This window comes from Bufo bufo, chromosome 3 (assembly GCF_905171765.1).
Source record: "Bufo bufo chromosome 3, aBufBuf1.1, whole genome shotgun sequence".
Taxonomy (NCBI): Eukaryota; Metazoa; Chordata; class Amphibia; order Anura; family Bufonidae; genus Bufo; species Bufo bufo.
The window spans coordinates 504173763-504195961 of NC_053391.1; positions in this window are offsets into that span (position 1 = coordinate 504173763).

Below are 22199 nucleotides of genomic sequence, written 5' to 3' on the forward strand. Positions count from 1 at the left end.
CTTCTGAGGTGCTGGCAGTGCCCCAGCTGCGTTGGAGACCTCTTCCTCGTCCTCTGCCTTCGCCTTGTGCTTCCATTGTGCCCCCACTGTCAGGTGGGAATGCCACCAGTAGCGCGTCTACCAGCGTGCGCTTGTACTCGCGCATCTTACGATCACGCTCCGGTGACGGAATTAAGGACGGTACGTTGTCCTTGTAACGGGGATCCAGCAGCGTGGCCACCCAGTAATCAGCACAAGTTAGAATGTGGGCAACTCGGCGGTCGTTGCGGAGACACTGCAGCATGTAATCGCTCATGTGTGCCAGGCTGCCCAGAGGCAACGAAAAGCTGTCCTCTGTGGGAGGTGTGTCGTCTGTGTCCTCTGTATCCCCCATCCACGCACCAGTGATGGCCATGAGCTGGTCTGGGTGCCACCCTGCTGTGAACATGGTTCCTCCTCCTCCATCTCCTCCTCCTCATCCTCCAGAACTGTGCCCTGGCCGGACAATTATGTACCTTGGGTTTGTGGGTGCAGGAACCCACCCTCGGAGCCATTTGGGAATGACTGGTCTAAAACCCTACGAAATGATTCCTCTTCCTCCTACTCCTCCTGTGCCACATCCTCTTCCAGCATCGCCAGGAGCGTTTTTTCAAAGAGGCATAGAAGTGGGATAGTAACGCTGAGAACTGCATTATCGGCACTGGCCATGTTGGTGGAGTACTCGAAACAGCGCAACAAGGATCACAGGTCTCGCATGGAGGCCCAGTCATTGGTGGTGAAGTGATGCTGTTCCGCCGAACGACTCACCCGTGCGTGCTGCAGCTGAAACTCCACTATCGCCTGCTGCTCGCACAATCTGGCCAGCATGTGCAAGGTGGAGTTCCACCTTGTGGGCACGTCACATATGAGGAGGTGAGCGGGAAGGCTGAAGTTACGCTGCAGCGCTGACAGGCGAGCAGCAGCAGGGTGAGAACGCCGAAAGCGCGCACAGACGGCCCGCACTTTATGAAGCAGCTCTGACATATCGGGGTAATTTTTAAGGAATCTCTGCACCACCAAATTCAGCACATGCGCCAGGCAAGGGATGTGCATCAATCCGGCTAGTCCCAGAGCTGCTACGAGATTTCGCCTATTATCGCACATTGCCAGGCCGGGCTTGAGGCTGACTGGCACAAACCACTCATCGGTCTGTTGTTCAAGGCCCGTCCACAGCTCCTGCGCGGTGTGGGGTTTGTCCCACAAACAGATAAGTTTTAAAACTGCCTGCTGTTGTTTACCCCTGGCTGTGCTGAAGTTGGTGGTGAAGGTGTTTCGCTGACCGGATGAGGAGCTGGTAGTGGATGAGGAAGCAGAGTAGGAGGAGGAAGCAACAGGAGGCAAACTGAAGCGCCCTGCAATCCTCGGTGGTGGAAGGACATGCGCCAAACTGCTATCCACCTCAGGCCCAGCCGCCACTGCATTTACCCAGTGTGCTGTTATGGAGATATAACGTCCCTGACCATGCTTACTGGTCCACGTATCCATAGTCAGGTGCACCTTCCCACAGATGGCGTTGCGCAGTGCACACCTGATTTTTTCCCCTACTTGGTTGTGCAGGGAAGGGATGGCTCGCCTTGAAAAGTAGTGGCGGCTGGGCACAACGTACTGTGGGACAGCCTCCGCCATAAGACCTTTAAAACTATCCGTCTCCACCAGACGGAATGACAGCATTTCAAAGGCCAGTAATTTAGAAATGCTGGCATTCAGGGCTAGGGATCACGGGTGGGTCGGAGGGTGCTTCCTCTTCCTCTCCAGCGTTTGGGAGATGGAGAGCTGAACGCTTCCTTGGGACATTGTGGAGATGCTTGGTGACCCAGGTGTTGGTGTTGCTGGCAGATCCTCTGTTTGCAGGGTGGCATGTGGCACTGTCACTCCAGAGGTGGATGAAGAGGCCGAGACTGCAGCAGAAGAGGAAGCAGCTCGTGCTTTGCACTTAGATGCCTGGTCATGCAGGTTGTGCTAAGGTTGAGAACGTTTATGCCTCGCTTCAGGCTCTGATTGCACAGCGTGCAAACCACTCGTGTCTTGTCGTCAGCACATTGTCTGAAGAACTGTCACGCCAGGGAACTCCTTGGAGCTGGCTTTGGTGTGATTGGTCCCTTGCTGTGGTGCGCAGTAGCAGGCGTACTGTCTGGAGGACGGCCGCTCTGCTTTTGCACCCTGCTCCCCCCGCAGTTGGCACCTGTGTTTCGTCATCATCCGAGACGTGCTGTGATGGTCCTCCCATGTACTCATCTTGAAAGATAAGTGGTTGGGCATCGGTGCACTCAATCTCTTCCACTTCTGGGGCAGGGCTAGGTGGATGGCCCTGGGAAACCCTGCTAACAGAGTCATCAAAAATCAGAAGAGACTGCTGCATGACTTGGGGCTCAGACTGCTTGGCTGATTTGCAAGGGGGTGAGGTGAAAGACTGATGGACATCGGCTGCAGGTGCCAACTGTGGTCTTTCAGCAGGAGACTGGGTGGGAGACAATGTGAAGGAACTGGATCCACTGTCAGCAACTTAATCTACTATTGCCTGTACTTGTTCAGGCCTCACCATTTGTAGAGCAGCATTAGGCCCGACCAAATACCGCTGCAGGTTTTGTCGCCTACTCGCACCTGAGGAAGGGGTTTCACTTGTGCCTGTAGATAGCACAGATCGACCACGTCCTCTCCCTGCAACCGGAGCTCCACCAGCAGCACCACGACGTGGGCCACGTCCCTTATTTGACGCTCTCCTCATATTTTTCGAATTTAGGATCTTGCCCTAAATGGGTGTTTAATTAATAGTAGAATAGAATGACAGTATGTAAAGGGTGTATCTCACACGGCCTGAACCAGACTAGGCCTCAATTAAAGATTTTTTTGCCCAAAATGGCTGTATTTCAAATGCCTGAATCAAACCCCTCTATGTAGAGGGTGTATCTCACACTGTCTGAACCAGTGTAGGCCTGAATTCAATATTTGTGCACCAAATGGCTGTATTTCAAATGCCTAAATCAAACCCCTGTATGTAGAGGGTGTATCTCACAGGTCCTGAACCAGTGTAGGCCTAAATGAAGTATTTCTTTGCCCAAAATGGCTGTATTTCAAATGCCTGAATCAAACCCCTGTATGTAGAGGGTGTATCTCACACTGTCTAAACCAGTGTAGACCGGAATAAAATATTTCTTTGCCCAAAATGGCTGTATTTCAAATGCCTGAATTAAACCCCTGTATGTAGAGGGTGTATCTCACATGGTCTGAACCAGTGTAGGCCTGAATTAAATATTTCTTTGCCCAAAATGGCTGTATTTCAAATGGCTGTACAGGGAGTGCAGAATTATTAGGCAAGTTGTATTTTTGAGGATTAATTTTATTATTGAACAGCAACCATGTTCTCAATGAACCCAAAAAACTCATTAATATCAAAGCTGAATATTTTTGGAAGTAGTTTTTAGTTTGTTTTTAGTTTTAGCTATTTTAGGGAGATATCTGTGTGTGCAGGTGACTATTACTGTGCATAATTATTAGGCAACTTAACAAAAAACAAATATATACCCATTTCAATTATTTATTTTTACCAGTGAAACCAATATAACATCTCAACATTCACAAATATACATTTCTGACATTCAAAAACAAAACAAAAACAAATCAGTGACCAATATAGCCACCTTTCTTTGCAAGGACACTCAAAAGCCTGCCATCCATGGATTCTGTCAGTGTTTTGATCTGTTCACCATCAACATTGCGTGCAGCAGCAACCACAGCCTCCCAGACACTGTTCAGAGAGGTGTACTGTTTTCCCTCCTTGTAAATCTCACATTTGATGATGGACCACAGGTTCTCAATGGGGTTCAGATCAGGTGAACAAGGAGGCCATGTCATTAGATTTTCTTCTTTTATACCCTTTCTTGCCAGCCACCCTGTGGAGTACTTGGACGCGTGTGATGGAGCATTGTCCTGCATGAAAATCATGTTTTTCTTGAAGGATGCAGACTTCTTCCTGTACCACTGCTTGAAGAAGGTGTCTTCCAGAAACTGGCAGTAGGACTGGGAGTTGAGCTTGACTCCATCCTCAACCCGAAAAGGCCCCACAGGCTCATCTTTGATGATACCAGCCCAAACCAGTACTCCACCTCCACCTTGCTGGCGTCTGAGTCGGACTGGAGCTCTCTGCCCTTTACCAATCCAGCCACGGGCCCATCCATCTGGCCCATCAAGACTCACTCTCATTTCATCAGTCCATAAAACCTTAGAAAAATCAGTCTTGAGATATTTCTTGGCCCAGTCTTGACGTTTCAGCTTGTGTGTCTTGTTCAGTGGTGGTCGTCTTTCAGCCTTTCTTACCTTGGCCATGTCTGTGAGTATTGCACACCTTGTGCTTTTGGGCACTCCAGTGATGTTGCAGCTCTGAAATATGGTCAAACTGGTGGCAAGTGGCATATTGGCAGCTGCACGCTTGACTTTTCTCAGTTCATGGGCAGTTATTTTGCGCCTTGGTTTTTCCACACGCTTCTTGCGACCCTGTTGACTATTTTGAATGAAACGCTTGATTGTTCAATGATCACGCTTCAGAAGCTTTGCAATTTTAAGAGTGCTGCATCCCTCTGCAAGATATCTCACTATTTTTGACTTTTCTGAGCCTGTCAAGTCCTTCTTTTGACCCATTTTGCCAAAGGAAAGGAAGTTGCCTACTAATTATGCACACCTAATATAGGGTGTTGATGTCATTAGACCACACCCCTTCTCATTACAGAGATGCACATCACCTAATATGCTTAATTGGTAGTAGGCTTTTGAGCCTATACAGCTTGGAGTAAGACAACATGCATAAAGAGGATGATGTGGTCAAAATACTCATTTGCCTAATAATTCTGCACGCAGTGTATTTCAAATGCCTGAATCAAAACCCTGTATGTAGAGGGTGTATCTCCCACGGTCTGAACCAGTGTAGGTCTGAATTAAATATTTCTTTGCCAAAAATGGCTGTATTTCAAATGGCTGTAATTTAAATGCCTGAATCAAACCCCTGTATGTAGAGGGTGTATCTCACACGGCCTGAACCAGTGTAGGCCTGAATTTTATATTGGTGCACCAAATGGCGGTATGTCAAATGCCTGAATCAAACCCCTGTATGTAGAGGGTGTATCTCACACTGTCTGAACCAGTGTAGGCCTGAATTAAATATTTCTTTGCCCAAAATGGCTGTATTTCAAATGGCTGTATTTCAAATGCCTGAATCAAACCCCTGTATGTAGAGGGCGTATCTCACATGGTCTGAACCTGTGTAGGCCTGAATTAAATATTTCTTTGCCCAAAATGGCTGTATTTCAAATGCCTGAATCAAACCCCTGTATGTAGAGGGTGTATCTCACAGGGCCTGAACCAGTGTAGGCCTGAAATAAATATTTCTTTGCCCAAAATGGCTGCATTTCAAATGCCTGAATCAAACCCCTGTATGTAGAGGGTGTATCTCACACTGTCTGAACCAGTGTAGACCGGAATTAAATATTTCTTTGCCCAAAATGACTGTATTTCAAATGGCTGTATTTCAAATGCCTGAATTAAACCCCTGTATGTAGAGGGTGTATCTCACATGGTCTGAACCAGTGTAGGCCTGAATTAAATATTTCTTTTCCCAAAATGGCTGTATTTCAAATGGCTGTATTTCAAATGCCTGAATCAAAACCCTGTATGTAGAGGGTGTATCTCACACGGTCTGAACCAGTGTAGGCCTGAATTAAATATTTCTTTGCCCAAAATGGCTGTATTTCAAATGGCTGTAATTCAAATGCCTGAATCAAACCCCTGTATGTAGAGGGTGTATCTCACACGGCCTGAACCAGTATAGGCCTGAATTCTATATTGGTGCACCAAATGGCGGTATTTCAAATGCCTGAATCGAACCCCTGTATGTAGAGGGTGTATCTCACACTGTCTGAACCAGTGTAGGCCTGAAATAAATATTACTTTGCCCAAAATGGCTGCATTTCAAATGGCTGTATTTCAAATGCCTGAATCAAAACCCTGTATGTAGAGGGTGTGTCTCACATGGTCTGAACCAGTGTAGGCCTGAATTAAATATTTCTTTGCCCAAAATGGCTGTATTTCAAATGCCTAAATCAAACCCCTGTATGTAGAGGGTGTATCTCACAGGGCCTGAACCAGTGTAGGCCTGAATTAAATATTTCTTTGCCCAAAATGGCTGTATTTCAAATGGCTGTATTTCAAATGCCTGAATCAAACCCCTGTATGTAGAGGGCGTATCTCACATGGTCTAAACCTGTGTAGGCCTGAATTAAATATTTCTTTGCCCAAAATGGCTGTATTTCAAATGCCTGAATCAAACCCCTGTATGTAGAGGGTGTATCTCACAGGGCCTGAACCAGTGTAGGCCTGAATTAAATATTTCTTTGCCCAAAATGGCTGTATTTCAAATGGCTGTATTTCAAATGCCTGAATCAAACCCCTTATGTAGAGGGTGTATCTCACACTGTCTGAACCAGTGTAGACCGGAATTAAATATTTCTTTGCCCAAAATGGCTGTATTTCAAATGGCTGTATTTCAAATGCCTGAATTAAACCCCTATATGTAGAGGATGTATCTCACATGGTCTGAACCAGTGTAGGCCTGAATTAAATATTTCTTTGCCCAAGATGGCTGTATTTCAAATGCCTGAATCAAACCCCTGTATGTAGAGGGTGTATCTCACACTGTCTGAACCAGTGTAGACCGGAATTAAATATTTCTTTGCCCAAAATGACTGTATTTCAAATGGCTGTATTTCAAATGCCTGAATTAAACCCCTGTATGTAGAGGGTGTATCTCACATGGTCTGAACCAGTGTAGGCCTGAATTAAATATTTCTTTTCCCAAAATGGCTGTATTTCAAATGGCTGTATTTCAAATGCCTGAATCAAAACCCTGTATGTAGAGGGTGTATCTCACACGGTCTGAACCAGTGTAGGCCTGAATTAAATATTTCTTTGCCCAAAATGGCTGTATTTCAAATGGCTGTAATTCAAATGCCTGAATCAAACCCCTGTATGTAGAGGGTGTATCTCACACGGCCTGAACCAGTATAGGCCTGAATTCTATATTGGTGCACCAAATGGTGGTATTTCAAATGCCTGAATCGAACCCCTGTATGTAGAGGGTGTATCTCACACTGTCTGAACCAGTGTAGGCCTGAAATAAATATTACTTTGCCCAAAATGGCTGCATTTCAAATGGCTGTATTTCAAATGCCTGAATCAAACCCCTGTATGTAGAGGGTGTGTCTCACATGGTCTGAACCAGTGTAGGCCTGAATTAAATATTTCTTTGCCCAAAATGGCTGTATTTCAAATGCCTAAATCAAACCCCTTATGTAGAGGGTGTATCTCACACTGTCTGAACCAGTGTAGACCGGAATTAAATATTTCTTTGCCCAAAATGGCTGTATTTCAAATGGCTGTATTTCAAATGCCTGAATTAAACCCCTGTATGTAGAGGATGTATCTCACATGGTCTGAACCAGTGTAGGCCTGAATTAAATATTTCTTTGCCCAAGATGGCTGTATTTCAAATGCCTGAATCAAACCCCTGTATGTAGAGGGTGTATCTCACACTGTCTGAACCAGTGTAGACCGGAATTAAATATTTCTTTGCCCAAAATGACTGTATTTCAAATGGCTGTATTTCAAATGCCTGAATTAAACCCCTGTATGTAGAGGGTGTATCTCACATGGTCTGAACCAGTGTAGGCCTGAATTAAATATTTCTTTTCCCAAAATGGCTGTATTTCAAATGGCTGTATTTCAAATGCCTGAATCAAAACCCTGTATGTAGAGGGTGTATCTCACACGGTCTGAACCAGTGTAGGCCTGAATTAAATATTTCTTTGCCCAAAATGGCTGTATTTCAAATGGCTGTAATTCAAATGCCTGAATCAAACCCCTGTATGTAGAGGGTGTATCTCACACGGCCTGAACCAGTATAGGCCTGAATTCTATATTGGTGCACCAAATGGCGGTATTTCAAATGCCTGAATCGAACCCCTGTATGTAGAGGGTGTATCTCACACTGTCTGAACCAGTGTAGGCCTGAAATAAATATTTCTTTGCCCAAAATGGCTGTATTTCAAATGGCTGTATTTCAAATGCCTGAATCAAACCCCTGTATGTAGAGGGTGTGCCTCACATGGTCTGAACCAGTGTGGGCCTGAATTAAATATTTCTTTGCCCAAAATGGCTGTATTTCAAATGCCTAAATCAAACCCCTGTATGTAGAGGGTGTATCTCACAGGGCCTGAACTGTGTAGGCCTGAATTAAATATTTCTTTGCCCAAAATGGCTGTATTTCAAATGGCTGTATTTCAAATGCCTGAATCAAACCCCTGTATGTAGAGGGTGTGTCTCACATGGTCTGAACCAGTGTGGGCCTGAATTAAATATTTCTTTGCCCAAAATGGCTGTATTTCAAATGCCTGAATAAAACCCCTGTATGTAGAGGGTGTATCTCACAGGGCCTGAACCAGTGTAGGCCTGAATTAAATATTTCTTTGCCCAAAATGGCTGTATTTCAAATGGCTGTATTTCAAATGCCTGAATCAAACCCCTTATGTAGAGGGTGTATCTCACACTGTCTGAACCAGTGTAGACCGGAATTAAATATTTCTTTGCCCAAAATGGCTGTATTTCAAATGGCTGTATTTCAAATGCCTGAATTAAACCCCTGTATGTAGAGGATGTATCTCACATGGTCTGAACCAGTGTAGGCCTGAATTAAATATTTCTTTGCCCAAAATGGCTGTATTTCAAATGGCTGAATCAAAACCCTGTATGTAGAGGGTGTATCTCACATGGTCTGAATCAGTGTAGGCCTGAATTAAATATTTCTTTGCCCAAAATGGCTGTATTTCAAATGGCTGTAATTCAAATGCCTGAATCAAACCCCTGTATGTAGAGGGTGTATCTCACACGGCCTGAACCAGTATAGGCCTGAATTCTATATTGGTGCACCAAATGGCGGTATTTCAAATGCCTGAATCAAACCCCTGTATGTAGAGGGTGTATCTCACACTGCCTGAACCACTGTAGGCCTGAATTCAATATTTCTTTGCCCAAAATGGCTGTATTTCAAATGGCTGTATTTCAAATGCCTGAATCAAACCCCTGTATGTAGAGGGTGTATCTCACACGGCCTGAACCAGTGTAGGCCTGAATTCAATATTGGTGCACCAAATGGCGGTATTTCAAATCTCTGAATCTAACCCAAATGTATTAAGGGTGTATCTCACAATGAGATCTGCATCAAAGGCCAACTAAATTTTTTTGGCCCAAACGAGTGTTTGTTTAACAACTGAATTTGACAGCAGTATATAAGCCTGTAATTTCACACGTGCTGATGCTGCAAGGCCTGAAAATACAGTTTTTTGCCAAAAAAGTATGTTTTTAAAACCCCAGAAAATGATGGGTGTATTTCTAGCTTAAATTGCACACTTACTAATACAGATGTTGTAGATTGCCAAAAAGGTGTTTTTTTGGTAACAGAATATGAAAACTGTATATATTAAACTTGAATTTAACACTTGCAGATCAGGAAAATTTTGTTTTTTGCCAAAAAAAAGTGTTTTTTTTAAATCTCAGAAAATGATGGGTGTATTTCTAGCTTAAATTGCACAGTGACTAATCCAGATGTTGTAGATTGCCAAAAAAGTGTTTTTTTGGTAACAGAATATGAAAGCTGTATATATTAAACTTGAATTTAACACTTGCAGATCAGGAAAATACAGTTTTTTGCCAAAATAAATTGTTTTTAAAACCACAGAAAATCATGGGTGTATTTCTAGCTTAAATTGCACACTGACCAATCCAGATGTTGTAGATTGCCCAAAAAAAGTGTTTTTTTGGAAACAGAATATGAAAGCTGTATATATTAAACTTGAATTTAAAACTTGCAGATCAGGAAAATACTGTTTTTTGACAAAAAAGAGTGTTTTTAAATCCCCAGAAAATGATGGGTGTATTTCTAGCTTAAATTGCACACTGACTATTAACTAATCCAGATGTTGTATATTGCCAAAAAGGTTTTTTTTTGGTAACAGAATATGAAAGCTGTATATATTAAACTTGTATTTAACACTTGCAGATCAGGAAAATACAGTTTTTTGCCAAAAAAATGTGTTTTTAAAACCCCAGAAAATGATGGATGTATTTCTAGCTTAAATTGCACACTGACTAATCCAGATGTTGTAGATTGCCAAAAAAGTGTTTTTTGGTAACAGAATATGTTAGCTGTATATATTAAACTTGAATTTAACACTTGCAGATGAGGAAAATACTTTTTTTGGGCAAAAAAAGTGTGTTTTTAAAACCCCAGAAAATGATGGGTGTATTTCTAGCTTAAATTGCACACTGACTAATCCAGATGTTGTAGATTGACAAAAAAGTGTTTTTTTGGTAACAGAATATGAAAGCTCTATATATTAAACTTGAATTTAACACTTGCAGATGAGGAAAATACTGTTTTTTGCCAAAAAAGTGTTTTTATTTTAAAACCCAGAAAATGATTGGTGTATTTCTTGCTTAAATTGCACACTGACTAATCCAGATGTTGTAGATTACCAAAAAAAAATATTTTTTAGGTAACAGAATATGAAAGCTGTATATATTATACTTGAATTTAACACTTGCAGATGAGGAAAATACTTTTTTTTGGCCAAAAAAAGTGTGTTTTTAAAACCCCAGAAAATGATGGGTGTATTTCTAGCTTAAATTTCACATTGACTAATCCAGATGTTGTAGATTGCCAAAAAAGTGTTTTTTTTTGGTAACAGAATATAAAAGCTGTGTATATTAAACTTGAATTTAACGCTTGCAGATCAGGAAAATACAGTTTTTTGCCAAAAAAAAGTGTGTTTTTAAAACCCCAGAAAATGATGGGTGTATTTCTAGCTTAAATTGCACACTGACTAATCCAGATGTTGTAGATTGCCAAAAAAGTGTTTTTTTGGTAACAGAATATGAAAGCTGTATATATTAAACTTGAATTTAACACTTGCAGATCAGGAAAATACATTTTTTTTGCCAAAAAAGTGTGTTTTTCAAACCCCAGAAACTGATGGATGTATTTCTAGCTTAAATTGCACACTGACTAATCTAGATGTTGTAGATTGCCAAAAAAGTGTTTTTTTGGTAACAGAATATGAAAGCTCTATATATTAAACTTGAATTTAACACTTGCAGATCAGGAAAATACTTTATTTTGGCAAAAAAAGTGTGTTTTTAAAACCCCAGAAAATGATGGGTGTATTTCTAGCTTAAATTGCACACTGACTAATCCAGATGTTGTAGATTGCCAAAAAATGTTTTTTTGGAAACAGAATATAAAAGCTGTATATATTAAACTTGAATTTAACACTTGAAGATCCGGAAAATACTGTTTTTTGACAAAAAAAGTGTGTTTTTAAAACCCCAGAAAATGATGGGTGTATTTCTAGCTTAAATTGCACACCGACTATTAACTAATCCAGATGTTGTAGATTGCCAAAAAGGTGTTTTTTTGGTAACAGAATATGAAAGCTGTATATATTAAACTTGTATTTAACACTTGCAGATCAGGAAAATACAGTTTTTTTTCCAAAAAAAGTGTGTTTTTAAAACCCCAGAAAATGATGGGTGTATTTCTAGCTTAAATTGCACACTGACTAATCCAGATGTTGTAGATTGCCAAAAAAGTGTTTTTTTGGTAACAGAATATGAAAGCTGTATATATTAAACTTGAATTTAACACTTGCAGATCAGGAAAATACAGTTTTTTTGCCAAAAAAGTGTGTTTTTCAAACCCCAGAAACTGATGGGTGTATTTCTAGCTTAAATTGCACACTGACTAATCCAAATGTTGTAGAGTGCCAAAAAAGTGTTTTATTGGTAACAGAATATGAAAGCTGTATATATTAAACTTGAATTTAACACTTGCAGATCAGGAAATTCCTTTTTTTTTTTAAGTGTGTTTTTAAAACCATATAACAAAACAATAACAACAAACACAGGTGCACTCTGTAATCTCACTAAACCCTCAAACTGATTTTAAAATTAGCAGGAGGTGCTCGAACCCACATGCAGTTGTGCATATATACAGGGGAGCAAATCCTGCACTTGTGGCCCGTTGCTAATGGCAATCCCCAGCAAAATGCATACGGTGGAGGATGCCCGCGGCGAACCACAAGTACCACAATAGACATCCTACACAAGATAACAAGTGCGGATGTGATAATTAATATAACAATATAACAAAACAATAACAACAAACACAGGTGCACTCTGTAATCTCACTAAACCCTCAAACTGATTTTAAAATTGAGAGATTAGTCAACATGTTCTACGGTATAGAACATGTCTAAGCCCGGGCACCACGCCAAGGTTTCTCAAGTAGCCCGGGACCTAACACTCTCCTACCTGAGCCGTATGGGTGATACCAGGAGCCAGTGGGCAAATTACAGGAGCATAAGGCCGACTCACAAGCAGCTCACCAGTTACCTCCAGCATGTAGCCATGCTTGCAATGGGAGGAGGGAGGAGTCTGCGAGTCCCACTCAAGACTGGCTGATATGTCCCAGGCCTCACAGGTGCACCTAAATGTGGCCTGTAGATGGAAAACAGGCACATTTAAATTGGAGTTTATACACCTCCAGGAATCTATATATACAAACTAAGAAGACAGGTTGGCATTAGCAGGAGGTGCTCGAACCCACATGCAGTTGTGCATATATACAGGGGAGCAAATCCTGCACTTGTGGCCCGTTGCTAATGGCAATCCCCAGCAAAATGCATATGGTGGAGGATGCCCGCGGCGAACCACAAGTACCACAATAGACATCCTACACAAGATAACAAGTGCGGATGTGATAATTAATATAACAATATAACAAAACAATAACAACAAACACAGGTGCACTCTGTAATCTCACTAAACCCTCAAACTGATTTTAAAATTGAGAGATTAGTCAACATGTTCTACGGTATAGAACATGTCTAAGCCCGGGCACCACGCCAAGGTTTCTCAAGTAGCCCGGGACCTAACACTCTCCTACCTGAGCCGTATGGGCGATACCAGGAGCCAGTGGGCAAATTACAGGAGCATAAGGCCAACTCACAAACAGCTCACCAGTTACCTCCAGCATGTAGCCATGCTTGCAATGGGAGGAGGGAGGAGTCTGCGAGTCCCACTCAAGACTGGCTGATATGTCCCAGGCCTCACAGGTGCACCTAAATGTGGCCTGTAGATGGAAAACAGACACATTTAAATTGGAGTTTATACACCTCCAGGAATCTATATATACAAACTAAGAAGACAGGTTGGCATTAGCAGGAGGTGCTCGAACCCACATGCAGTTGTGCATATATACAGGGGAGCAAATCCTGCACATCCAGATGTTGTAGATTGTCCAAAAAAAAATTTTTGGTAACAGAATATGAAAGCTGTATATATTAAACTTGAATTTAACACTTGCAGATCAGGAAAATACTTTTTTCGGCAAAAAAAAGTGTGTTTTTAAAACCCCAGAAAATGATGGGTGTATTTCTAGCTTAAATTGCACACTGACTATTAACTAATCCAGATGTTGTAGATTGCCAAAAAAGTGTTTTTTTTGGTAACAGAATATGAAAGCTGTATGATTAAACTTGAATTTAACACTTGCAGATCAGGAAAAAACAGTTTTTTGCCAGAAAAGTGCGTCTTTAAAACCCCAGAAAATGATGGGTGTATTTCTACCTTAAATTGCACACTGAGTAATCCAGATGTTGTAGATTGCCAAAAAAGTGTTTTTTTGGTAACAGAATATGAAAGCTGTATATATTAAACTTGAATTTAACACTTGCAGATCAGGAAAATACAGTTTTTTTGCCAAAAAAGTGCGTTTTTAAAACCCCAGAAAATAATGGGTGTATTTTTAGCTTAAATTGCACACTGACTAATCCAGATGTTGTAGATTGCAAAAAAAAGTGTTTTTTTGGTAACAGAATATGCAAGCTATATATATTAAACTTGAATTTAACATTTGCAGATCAGGAAAATACTGTTTTTTGCCAAAAAATGTTTTTTTAAAACCCCAGAAAATTATGCTTGTATTTCTTGCTTAATTTGCACACTAACTAATCCAGATGTTATAGATTGCCAAAAAAAATGTTTTTTTTGGTAACAGAATATGAAAGCTGTATATATTAAACTTGAATTTAACACTTGCAGATGAGGAAAATACTTTTTTTTGGCAAAAAAAGTGTGTTTTTAAAACCCCAGAAAATGATGGGTGTATTTCTAGCTTAAATATCACACTGACTAATCCAGATGTTGTAGATTGCCCAAAAAGTGTTTTTTTGGTAACAGAATATAAAAGCTGTATATATTAAACTTGAGTTTAACACTTGCAGATGAGGAAAATAAATTTTTTGGGCAAAAAAAAGTGTGTTTTTAAAACCCCAGAAAATGATGGGTGTATTTCTAGCTTAATTTGCACACTGACTATTAACTAATCCAGATGTTGTAGATTGCCAAAAAGGTGTTTTTTTGGTTACAGAATATGAAAGCTGTATATATTAAACTTGAATTTAACACTTGCAGATCAGGAAAATACAGTTTTTTGCCAAAAAAGTGTGTTTTTAAAACCCCAGATAATGATGGGTGTATTTCTAGCTTAAATTCTACACTGACTAATCCAGATGTTGTAGATTGCCAAAAAAGTGTTTTTTTGGTAACAGAATATGTTAGCTATATATATTAAACTTGAATTTAACACTTGCAGATGAGGAAAATACTTTTTTTGGGCAAAAATCGTTCATTTCTAACGATAATTTGTTTTCCCTTAGTCCAACAGCAGCACAGATGGGGTTAACTGCCCCTGTGGACTGGTAGGACCGGCGGAATTTTTAATGAGCCCAAGAACCAATAAACGATCTTCAGCTCCCTGAAAGGGAGGAGATCGCCCCCCCCAGCCCACCGTGTTTTTAACAAGCATAATGTACTTAGGGTGGGATATTTGTGTGCTGCTGTTAGGACTTAGGGAAAACAAATTATCGTTAGAAATTAACGATTCCCTTACGTCCTACCAGCAGCACAGATGGGGAGATAGCAAGAAGAATCCCCTAGGGAGGGTCCTCATGCCTGGCAGAACTAAGAACTGTCTGCCCAAAGGCCAAAAACTCTGCCATCCTAGCATCTATCCTATAATGGGAGATGAAGGTTGACTCAGAACTCCAGGAAGCCGCCTTACAGATCAACTCTAAGGGGAGAAGTCTTCTCTCCGCAACAGAGGTGGAGACAGCCCTAGTAGAATGGGCTATCACAAACTCCGGAGGATCTAGGGATTGGGAGACGAAAGCCTCCCTAATGGCTTCCTTGATCCAGCGACTAATGGTAGCTTTAGACGCTTTACGGCCTTTAGACTTACCGGCAAACAGGATGAGGAGATTCTCATCTATCCTGAACTCTCTGGATCTATCCACATAGACCTGGAGGCATCTAGAAATATCCAGCGGGTCTCTAGCTGGAGTATCAGAGGAGGAGGCTGAAAACAAAACTGGTAAAGAGATTACCTGGTTAATATTTTGGAAGGTTGGAACTTTAGGCCTGAAGTAGGGTAAAAACTTCAGGAGTACTCTGTCCTGCAGGAAAATGATGTAAGGGTGAATTGCAGAAAAAGCCTGCAATTCAGAGATCCTTTTGGCTGAAGCTACAGCCAGAAGAAAAACCATCTTTAAAGTCAAAAATCTCAATCCCACCTCCTCCAATGGCTCAAAATGGGGAGATGCTAGCCCCCTGAGCACTACTGAAAGATCCCACTGGGGAATAGGTTTCAGTATAGTAGGCTTTAGTCTTTCAGCTCCCTTAAGGAAGCGTTTGATGAGTGGGTCCCGAGAATGTGGCCTGTTGAGACAGGCCGAGATGGCACAAATCTGTACCTTCAAGGTAGCTTGAGAAAGACCTTTATCTAGTCCATCTTGAAGGAATTGTAATATCGCAGGAAGGGGCGGATCTGCAGACGCCACCTGTTTGGAATCACACCATGACATGAAGATTCTCATGATCCTGGAGTAGGCCTTCTTCGTAGACTCTGCTCTGGAATGCGACAAAGTTCTCAGGACCGACTCGGAAAGCCCTTCTATGTTGGGAAGGGACTGATCAACCTCCAGGCTGTCAGGTTGAACCTGTGCAGATCTGGGCAGAGGTGAGTGTCCCACGACACCAGGGTCTGCTCCGGGGGGAGTCTCCAGTTTTGTCCCCGACTCATCTGAATGAGCTGGGTAAACCAGGATCTCCTGGGCCAGAACGGTATGATGGCTATTACCGAGGCCTGATCCTGACGGATTTTCGTCAATACCCTCGGTATCATGGAAAACGGAGGGAAGATGTAAGCCAGCCTGAACCTCCACGGTATCGACAGAGCATCTATCGCCAGGGGGTTGTCTTCCCTGTACAGGGAACAGAACCTCAGCACCTTGGCGTTGAACCTGGTCGCCATGAGATCCACCTCTGGCATACCCCATCTGTGAACTAACTGCCTGAAGATCTCCGGATGCAGAGACCACTCCATGGTCGGTAATCCTCGACTTAAGTGGTCCGCTATCATATTGAGGGAGCCTCGAATATGAGTGGCAGATAGATGGGAAAGGTTTGTCTCTGCCCACCGAAGAATTACCCCGATCTCTGAAAGAAGGGGCAATGATCTTGTGCCTCCCTGCTTGTTTATGTAGAGAACCGCAGTCATATTGTCTGACTGGACTTTCACTGCTTTGCCCCGGATCTGAGGGGCGAAGTGAAGGAGGGCTAGCCGGATAGCTCGCATCTCGCGAAGATTGGAAGAGAGACGCCGCTCCAGAGGAGACCAAGATCCCTGAATTGGGGATCCGTCCAGGTGAGCGCCCCAGCCTACAAGGGACGCGTCTGTAGTCAATATGAGCCAAACTGGTTGGGTCATAGACTTCCCTGCTGGTAGCTGGAACCACCATCTGAGGGAATTCCGGGTTTGACCGAACAGGGAGCACAAGGAATCTAGCCCCGCAGGGCTGCCGTTCCATAAGTGTAAGACCTCCGACTGAAGAGGACGGAGGTGCCATAGCGCCCAAGGGACTGCGTCCGCAGCCGCTGACATGAGCCCCAGCATCTTCATGAGAGTCCGAATGGAGACTCGACGAGGGACATAAAGGACCCTTGCCAGGTCCTGAATCCGCGCTCTCCTTTCTAAAGTCAACCGGAGGGACATCTCCACAGAGTCGACCACGAATCCTAAATAATGGATTGAAGTCGATGGGCTCACATTCGACTTCTGCCAGTTGATAATCCAGCCCAGGCGGAGGAGAAAGGAGATTGTGATCTGAAGATGGTGGGTAAGGATCGGAACTGAAGAGGCTATGAAAAGCCAATCGTCCAGATAAGGAATAATAGTCAGTCCTTGAAGTCTCAAAGCTGCCACCACCTACACCACCACCTTGGTGAAGATAAGAGGGGCAGAAGAGATTCCGAAGGGAAGCGCGGCGAACTGAAAGTGCCTGCGAACCCCTAAGATCTGGACCGCGATCCTGAGGAACTTCCGGGAAGCGGAATGGATCGGGATGTGAAGGTACGCATCCTTGAGGTCCAGAGTAGCCATGACGTCCCCAGGGTTGAGGATATGGCTGACTGACCTTATGGTTTCCATCCGAAACCTGGTTTTCCTTATAAATCGATTGAGGAATCTCAAGTCGATGATCATCCGGAGATCTCCCGTCTTCTTGGGAACCAGGAACACTGGAGAATAAATCCCTAGGCCTCTCTCCCCTGCCGGCACCTCCTCCAGGGCTCCCTTGGAGATATAGTCCTGAAAATAAGACTCTAGAATCTTTTGTTTGGCAGACCCGAAGTTTTGCGTGGCGATGAATCTCTCTGGGGGGGGAAGGGATGAGATCTACCCGGTAACCGGCAGAAATTATATCCTGAACCCAGGGGTCTGCAATCTGCTGGGCCCAAAAGTTTTTGAAGTGGGAGAGATGGCCCCCCACGGGAATCTGGGGGAGGGGTACGGGAAAATCTAGAGGAGATACTGCAGGGGCAGCAGGGCTTATCCAAGAGCCTCGGGGAGGCCCATAGTCAGGAGGGTTTCGCCTCCCTGGTGGGTTTGCGGGGGCGTCTCGAGAATCTACGAGACGGCCCCCCCCAATCTCTGCGCCTAGCCTGCTGCTCTGAACGGCCTCTGCCTTTTTTATCCTGTCTGGGGCGTCCCCGAAAGAGCTGCTGGGGGAGACTCTTCCCTTTCTTGTCGGAGAGTCCCTCCATGATTTTGTCCAACTCGGACCCGAACAGCCTATCTGGCTCGAAGGGGAGCCCACATAGATTAAATTTGGATGCATTGTCCGCGATCCACGGCTTCAGCCATAGTGGTCTGCGGGCAGCTGAAACTAGAGCCATTGTTTTGGCGGCCAGTTTCAACTGCATCTGGGTGGAATCAACACAAGAAATCCATAGCCAGATTGACTGACTTAAAAGCTGTCAAGATGTCGTCTCTGGAAACGCTCTGGTCCACGTCCGTCTGGATCTGATTGAGTTTGGAGCGTAGAAAGGAGTCTACTTCAGTGGCCGCAATTGATGACGATGCGGAGGCAGCGGCCGCCTCGTAACCCCTTCTGAGGGTGCACTCTGCACTCCGGTCTAGAGGGTCCTGCAGGCTAGACCCATCGTCTGCAGGGACCAGAGTGCGCCTGGACAACTTGGCTATTGCCATGTCCACCTTGGGAATGGAACCCCACGATTCCACCAAGGGTTTAGCCATTGGGTACATCAGCTTGAACTTCCTGGTGAGAACTGGACCTTTCTCAGGCTTTCTCCACTCTGTGCGCATCACAGAGAGAAGGGTCTCATCCGCTCTAAAGACACGCTGTGTCCGTCCGGCGGGATCGGAGGACTCCCCCATGTCAACATCCTGGTCCCCCGACCTGATGAACTTCAGCAACTTCTGCGTTTTCTCTGGAGGAAAAAAACAAGAAGTTAATTCTTCCTCCTCAGAAGATGACCCCACCGAACAGGGGGTAGGTCTCCCGACCGGTGCAGCCACTTCCATGGGAGTCTGAGAGGATCCTGGTAGCCTCTCATTAAGCAGGCGCACCTCTCCCTTAATGGAATCATCCACGTAGGTTTTCGTCCACTGGAACATCTCCTGCATCGTGGGTTCCGTGGATGCCTGTGTGCGACAACTTTCACACCTTGAGTAAGGGCAGTTGTCGTCCAAGGGTGTGTTACAATCGTAACTGGCCAAATGCTTCCTTTTGGCCCCGGACTTCCGCTGATCAGAATCCCTAGGGGAAGCCATAACTGTAAAGAAAAGAAAACAGGTCATAACACCTACAAACACCAGGTGGAGGTGAAAAGAGACCATATGGGCGCCCACCAGCACTGAAGCAAAATAGAGCTGGAAGAAAATACCCAAGCCAAGCAATATATCTAAGTAATATATCGAAGCACAGGGAACTCTGGAGCTAGCTTGTGAAAGCGATGCAACCAGAGCACTGAATGACAGGCTCTGGGCGCTTAAAAAGAGGAAGCCCCGCCCCCCGGAACAAACCCAGAGAAGTAATAGAGCCTTATACTAGGCTCAGCTCTCCTATGTGTCTCCCCAAACTTATCCTGAAGTTCAGGATGTTATAAGGTGAGAGAAAAAAACTCACAGCATCGGAGCCGAAGAACCGGAAGTGACGTAGCGCATCTGCGCGAGTTTTGCGAAGAACACCGCTGAGACGCCCGAAGAACCCAGGCGGAGGAAGAGGGGAGGGGGCCACCCCCCCCCCGATGGTACTCTATATCAATATGGCCGCAATTACGCCTAAGATAAAGGCAAACCGCAACAAAGGCGATTTTTTTTTTTATTAAAAAACAAGAGAGCCCTAGCCCTCTTCAGCTCCCTGAGGGGGGGAGCGACACGCCAGTCCACCTGTCCAAAGGACAGAAAAAAATACGGTGGGCTGGGGGGCGATCTCCTCCCTTTCAGGGAGCTGAAGATCGTTTATTGGTTCTTGGGCTCATTAAAAATTCCGCCGGTCCTACCAGTCCACAGGGGCAGTTAACCCCATCTGTGCTGCTGGTAGGACGTAAGGGAATAGTGTGTTTTTAAAACCCCAGAAAATGATGGGTGTATTTCTAGCTTAAATATCACACTGACTAATCCAGATGTTGTAGATTGCCAAAAAAAAGTGTTTTTTTGGAAACAGAATATGAAAGCTGTATATATTAAACTTGAATTTAACACTTGCAGATCAGGAAAATACAGTTTTTTGACAAAAAAGTGTGTTTTTAAAACCCCAGAAAATGATGGGTGTATTTCTAGCTTAAATTGCACACTGACTAATCCAGATGTTGTAGATTGCCCAAAAAAGTATTTTTTTGGTAACAGAATATGAAAGCTGTATATATTAAACTTGAATTTAACACTTGCAGATCAGGAAAATACAGTTTTTTGCCAAAATAAATTGTTTTTAAAACCACAGAAAATCATGGGTGTATTTCTATCTTAAATTGCACACTGACTAATCCAGATGTTGTAGATTGCCAAAAAAATGGTGATTTGCAATGTCCCAAAAGCTCAGAAGCAGTGCTGGTGCACTGAGCTTTCATAAAATGGCCGCCGCCACCACCCACCTAATTAACAGAATTATAAAAGTTTTTTTGTTTTTTTTTGGTCAATGGGCTCAAGGCAGGGTAAAGCGATTGTGCCCTGCACCCACACAACTATTTCTATGTAGATCGCTGAGTTAGATTCTCTCCTATTCTCTCCCTGAAATCACAAGTCCAGCAGCATCCTCTCCCTACACTTGAAACAGCAGAGTGACGTGCAGCGCTATGTGACTCAAGCTTATATAGAGCCTGGGACACATGCTGCTCTGGCTAATCTCAGCCATGCCATTAGTAGGCATGGCTGTGATGGCTTCTAAGGTCAGACAGTTAACCGCTTGTTGATTGGCTGTTGTGCAGCCTTTCAAAAAGCGCCAAGAAAGCGCCGAACACCGAACCCGAACTTTTACTGAAATGTTCGGGTTCGGGTCCGGGGTCCAAAAATCCTAAAGTTCGGTACGAACCCGAACTTTACAGTTCGGGTTTGCTCAATCCTAGTCATTTTCTGTGTTTTAGGGTTAGTGTTTTAGGGTTTCATGTGGGTAGTGATTAGTGTCAGCCTCCTTTGTCTGTGAAAATAAAACCAAAAAAAAGTATTTTTCTGTGTTTTAGGGTTAGTGTTTTAGGGTTTTGCATGGGTAATGATTAGTGTCATCGTCTTTTGTCTGTGAAAAAAAAAAGTCTTTTTCTGTGTTTTAGGGTTAGTGTTTTAGGGTTTTGCATGGGTAATGATTAGTGTCATCGTCTTTTGTCTGTGAAAAATAAAAGTCTTTTTCTGTGTTTAAGGTTAGTGTTTTAGGGTTTAGTGTGGGTAGAGTGATTCGTGTCATCGTCTTTTGTCTTTGAAAAAGAAAAGTATTTTTCTGTGTTTTAGGGTTAATGTTTTAGGGTTTCATTTGGCTAGTGATTAGTGTCAGCGTCTTTTTTCTGTGAAAAAAAATCCAAAAAAGTATTTTACTGTGTTTTAGGGTTAGTGTTTTGGGTTTTATGTGGGTAGTGATTAGTGTCAGTGACTTTTTTCCTGTGAAAAAAAAAAAACCCAAAAAGTATTTTTCTGTGTTTTAGGGTTAGTGTTTTAGGGTTTCGTGTGGGTAGCAATTAGTGTCAGTGACTTTTTTCTGCAAAAAAAAAAGTATTTTTCTGTGTTTTAGTGTTTTAGGGTTTAGTGTGGGTAGTGATTAGTTTTATCGTCTTTGTGAAAAAAAAAAAAGTATTTTTCTATGTTTTAGGGTTAATGTTTTAGGGTTTCATTTGGCTAGTGATTAGTGTCAGCGTTTTTTTTCTGTGAAAAAATAAATAAATAAATAAAAGTATTTTTCTGTGTTTTATGGTTAGTGTTTTAGGGTTTCATGTGGGTAGTGATTAGTGTCAGCATCCTTTGTCTTTGAAAAAAATGTAGTAATTAGTGTCAGCGTCTTTTTTCTGTGAAAAAAACTAAAAACGAAAAAAGTATTTTTCTGTGTTTTAGGGTTAGTGTTTTAGGGTTTCGTGTGGGTAGTAATTAGTGTCAGTGACTTTTTTCTGCTAAAAAAAAAGTATTTTTCCGTGTTTTAGGGTTAGTGTTTTAGGCCCCTTTCACACGGGGGAGTTTTCCTCAC